At 37.7% G+C, this 5,536-nt stretch overlaps 1 non-coding gene across 1 annotated transcript; it reads right to left on the minus strand.

Moving 5' to 3' along the window:
- Positions 1-4,384: 4,384 nt before the first annotated feature.
- On the minus strand, positions 4,385-4,489 carry LOC130039500 (U6 spliceosomal RNA). The gene has a single exon (XR_008794917.1). It is a non-coding gene; the product is annotated as a U6 spliceosomal RNA (small nuclear RNA).
- Positions 4,490-5,536: the final 1,047 nt, after the last annotated feature.

Here is a 5,536-nt window from a genome sequence, read left to right on the forward strand (position 1 = left end):
AGAGAGCTCGGCAAGCTACTGAGAGTATCTCGCCCATACAGCAAAGGCTGGCAAGCTACCCGTGATGTATTCAATATGCCAAACAAAGTAGCAATCACGATGAAGACATTACTGGGCCTGCTCAAGCAAATCGATGAACAACAGGAGGACAGTGCTAAAGTGTTATAGGGCTTTACACCCCAAAAAGAAAGAGTACACATTCTTATCCAGTGCACACCAAACATTTTCGAAAATAGACCATGTGCTAGGACACAAAACATACCTGAATAGAATCAGGAAGATAGAAATAGTATCAACCATCTTTTCAGACCACGATGCACTGAGAATAGAAGTGAATCACACACAGACACAGAGAACCAAATCAAACACCTGGAAATTAAACAACTCAATGTTGAACAATGAATGGATCAGAAAGGAAGTCAAGGACGAAATCAAAAGATAACTGGAAACAAATGAGAATAAAGACACGAGCTACCAGAACCTATGGATGCAGCAAATGCCCTACTGCTGTGCTATTGCTCCAGCCCCTTAATGACATATTTAATTTAATTTATTTTTTAAATTTAATTTTATTATTTTAAAAATTTTTTTATTAGTGAAACACCATGAGGTACAGTTGTAGACTTACAATTTTTTGTGCTTGGGTTTCAGTTATACAATGATCGAGTACCCATCCTTCCACCAGTGCCCATTTTCCACCACCACTGATCCCAGTATCCCTCCCACCACCCTACCCCCATCCCACCCTGCCTCTGTGGCATGGCATTCCCTTTTGTTATCTCTCTCCTTTTGGGTGCTGTGGTTTGCAGAGGAGGCATTGAGTGTCAATCGTTCGGTCTATAGTCTATTTTCAACATACATCTCTCATCCTGGGAGGAACCTACCAACACCCTTTATTGGGTGCTCCCTTGTCTATTTCAGCTGCCTTTTCCCCTAGAATGTGCGGCTGGCCTACAAGCCATGGAGTGAACCTCTTGATGCTTATCTCAGCTATTCTTGGGTGTTAGTCTCCTATTTTGTTACTTTATGTTCCCCAGATGAATGCAATATTTCTATGTCTGTCCCTCTCTTTCTAACTCATGGGAAGTATCATGCTAAGGGATTTTCTTTCATGTCACTTTCTTCTCTCTCACTATTTGCGTATAGGAAAGCCATGGACTTTTGGGTATTGATTTTATAACCTTCAACTTTACTATACAAATCTATTGTTCTAAGAGTTACTTTGTAGAGCTTTTAGGGTTCTCTAAGTACATAGTACTATATCATGTGTGAATAGTGGGAGCTTGATTTCTTTCTTTACTACCTGGGTGCCCTTAATATCTTTTTCTTGTCTAATCGCTATTGCAAATACTTCCAATACTAAATTGAACAGCATTGGAGAGTGTGGGCATCCTTGTCTCATCCCTGATCTTAGAGGGAAAACTCTCAGTTATTCCCCATTGAGGATAATGCTTGCTGTAAGCTTGTGGTAGATGGCTTTTACTATATTGAGGAAAGTCCCCTCTATCCCCATTTTGGCAAGAGTTTTTACCATAAATGGGTGCTGGATCTTGTCAAATGCTTTCTCTGCATCTATTGATATGATCATATGTTTTTTTCTTTTGTTGATATGATGGATTATGTTGATTGATTTCCAAATGTTAAACCATCCTGCATCCCCAGGATGAATTTCACTTGGTCATGGTGTATGATCTTTTTGATGAGTTGTTGAATTCTATTTGCTAGTATTTTGTTGAGAATATTTGGATCAGTGTTCATCAGGGATATTGGCCTGTAGTTTTATTTTCTTGTGGTTTCCTTGTTTCCTTTTGCTATTAGAGAGATATGGGCTTCATAGAAACTGTTTGGGAGAGTTTCTGTTTCTTCAATTTCCTGAAAAAGCTTGAAATGTACTGGCAATAATTCCTCTTGTTTGGAAAAATGTTTGGAAAAATTTGCTAGTGAATCCATCAGAACTAGGCTTTTGTTTTTGGGAAGACTTTTGATTACAGTTTCAATTTCCTTGATGTTAATAGGTCTATGCAGGTACTCTATATCTTCTTGATTCAGCTTTGGGAGATGATAGGAATCCAGGAATTTATCCATTTCTTCTAGATTCTCTTCTTTCATTGCATACTGATTTTCAAAGTAGTCTCTGATGTTCTTTTGAATTTCTTGGGTTTCTGTTGTTATATCCCCCTTCTCTTTTCTGATTTGCTTTAATAGGGTTCTCTCATTATTTGTGAGTATTGCTAGTGGTTTATTTATCTTGTTTATTTTCTCAAAAAAAAACAGCTCTTGGTTTCATTGATCTTTCGTATTGTTTTTTTTTTTTTTTGGTTTCCATGTCATTGATTTCTGCTCTACGTTTTATGATATGTTTCCTTCTGTCTGGTGTAGGCTCCTTTTGTTGATCCTTTTCTAAGATCTTGAGCTGTGAAGTCAAGTTGTTTATGTGGGCCCTTTCTTCCTTCCTGAGAAATGCTTGCAGAGCTATAAATTTTCCACTTAACACGGCTAACGTTGCATCCATAGTTCTGGTAGCTTGTGTCTTTATTCTCATTTGTTTCCAGTTATCTTTTGATTTCATCCTTGACTTCCTTTCTGATCCATTCGTTGTTCAACATTGAGTTGTTTAATTTCCAGGTGTTTGATTTGGTTCTTCGTGTCTGTGTGTGATTCACTTCTATTCTCAGTGCATTTTGGTCTGAAAAGAGTATTGATATTATTTCTATCTTCCTGATTCTATTGAGGTACTTTTTGTTCTAGCACATGGTCTATTTTCCAAAATGTTCCGTGTGAACTGGAGAAGAATGTTTATTCTTTCTTTTGGGGTGTAAAGCCCTATATTGGTCTATAAGCCCTCTCTCTTCTATTTCTTCCTTCAAAGCCAGTGTTTCCTTGCTGAGTTTTGTTCTTGTTGATCTTTTCAGATTTAATAAGGTGATGTTGAAGTCTCCAGCAACTATTGTGTAGCTAGCAATGTCCTCCTTTAAATCTATTAGCTGTTGTTTTAAATATTTAGCTATTCCCTCATTAGGTGCATATACATTTAAGAGTGTGATTTCTTCCTGTTGTATGTATCCCTTGACGAATAGAAAATGGCCTTCACTGTACCTTCTAATCTTTTTCAACCTGAAATTGATATTGTCGGATACTAGTATGGCTATCCCAGCTTTTTTGAAGAATCTGTTTGCTTGCAGGATTGCTTTCCATCCTTTTATTTTGAGTCTGTTTTTGCTCTGACCTTTGAGATGAGTTTCTTGTAGGCAGCAGAATGTTGGGTTCTGTCTCTGAATCCATTTTGACACTCTGTGTCTCTTAACTGGTGAATTTAGACCATTGACATTGAGAGAGATTATTGTTATGGGGTTTTGTATCATCTCTCTGTAAGAGTATGTTATGCTTGTAGGGTGTGTCTTGTCTTATAGTAGCCCCTTTAGCCCTTCATGTAGGTTTGGTTTTGAGTCTATGAAGTTCCTGAGCTGCTATTTATTGAGAAAACAGTATAACATTCCTTTGAGTTTGAGTGAGAGTCAAGCTGGATAGAGTATTCTTGATGAAGCATTCATTTCAGTGAGTTTTTTCCACTATATCCCACCATTTGCTTCGGGATTGGAGGGTTTTCTCTGAGACGTCTGCTGTGAATTTATGGGGTACTCCCTTGTATGTGATTTCCTTTGACCTTGCTGCTTGCAGTATTGTGTCTCTATCAGCGGCATCCATCATTCTATCTATGATATGTCTTGGAGTGTTTTTGTTAGGTTCTCTTTTAGCTGGCACCCGTTGGGCTCCTTGAATCTGAATGGCTGCATTGTCCAGCTCTGGGATCTTTTCAGCAATGATTTGTTTAACCGTGACTTTTTCATTGGGATTGTTTCCCTGACCTTCTGGTACTCCTATGATTCTAATGTTATTCCTCTTGGAATCATCTCCTAGAACTCTGGTTTGCTCTAGAGCTATTTTGAGGTCTCTTGCCATTGTTTGTTGTTGCCTGTTGGCTTGATGCAGCTGATCTTCCAGTTCACTGATTCTGTCTTCACCTGTGGTCCTTCTACTGTTGAGGGCACGGACTGAGTTTTTTATTTCACCTACAGAATCTTTCATTCGTGACAATTCTGTGCATAGTTTTCCACTTTCTGCTCTCATTTCTGCCTGTAATTTCTCGATTGTTTCTCTCATGTTACTGGATATCTGTCGTACTGTTTAATTGAGTTCATTGACCATCTTGATTACTTCATATCTGAATTCTTTCTCAGAGAGTTCTTTTTGGTGAGTAGCACCTACTGAGGCTTCTGGACTCTTTTCATTATCCTCCCCACGTGGTGGGCATTTGCGTTGTTTCTTCCTGTTGGTGTGCAGTCATGGGGACTGAGATTTTACACTAAATTTTTTGGTATGACTAAAAAATGTGGAACGCTTCATGATTTTGCATGTTATCTTTGCAAGGGGCCATGCTAATCTTCTCTGTATCATTCCAAGTTAGTATATGTGCTGCTGAAGCGAGCACTAACAACATATTTTATATAACACTTTTACTTGCTTGTTTAAAAAAGAAGCAACTTACGTTTGTATTTGCTTTATTGCTCTACATGAGCCTTTGCTTTCTGCTTGAGACCTTGGTTTTATTCACTTTCTCTGATACAATTCATGGAGAGAAGTATTATAAACAATGACACTCAAGATCACTGGTTATTCCTGCTGCCAAGGAATGTTTATGATCATCAAGTTTTGATGTTGATTTCAACCCTATTAGTTCTTCCACCTTCTTTCATGTGACTTAGTAGCCTTTGCTATCATATATGTGGGGGACGTATTGTATGTGGAAATTTCCAATCTTACACTCCCAATTAAAAGTTAAGTTTGGCTCTTTTTGTTGGAAGTCGTCCTCTCTTCCTCTGATAGCCAATCTCTTGCAACATGTACTGACTTAATCTTTACGATTTTCTACTTTGCACACATAAGCCTAAGTGCTCTCCTCTGTTCTGTTTTTCATCATTAACCTTCCTAAGCTTCTCAAAGTGAATTAATTGATGTCCCTCGAATTCATAATCACTTCATCCAGTTTGTAAAATTTTTTGGCACTGGGATTTATAATGCTGTTCATAATAGGGTTGTATGCATACAGTGTTCCCAAACTGCACCCCTGTCGTCCAGCATCCTATTATTTGATCACAATGTAGTTATATAAGTAGTGTCAAGTATAGCATTAATTAGAAATGAGGACTTTCAAACAATAAAAGAGCTTGAATTAAAGCCAATAAATCATACCTGAAAGGTAAAGAGAGCTGAGTTTTCATATTGCTTCTCAAGATTCCTGACACTCAATTGCGCCTAGAATGTGGTCTTCAGAAAGAGTTTATGTATTGCTTCCAGAACCACCATTAAGCAGCAATCTTTGTTAAGTATTTCAACATGTAACTTATTTTCATCACTTTGTAAAATTATGCTAAACTAAACACACATGTACTCCATTACTGTACAGTTCTATTCTTCAGGGAACCCTAGAAAAATTAATGCATGTATTCACAAAATTATAGAGATAGGAATATTTATA

Source organism: Sorex fumeus, unplaced genomic scaffold, assembly GCF_029834395.1.
Source record: "Sorex fumeus unplaced genomic scaffold, SorFum_2.1 ptg000086l, whole genome shotgun sequence".
NCBI lineage: Eukaryota > Metazoa > Chordata > Mammalia > Eulipotyphla > Soricidae > Sorex > Sorex fumeus.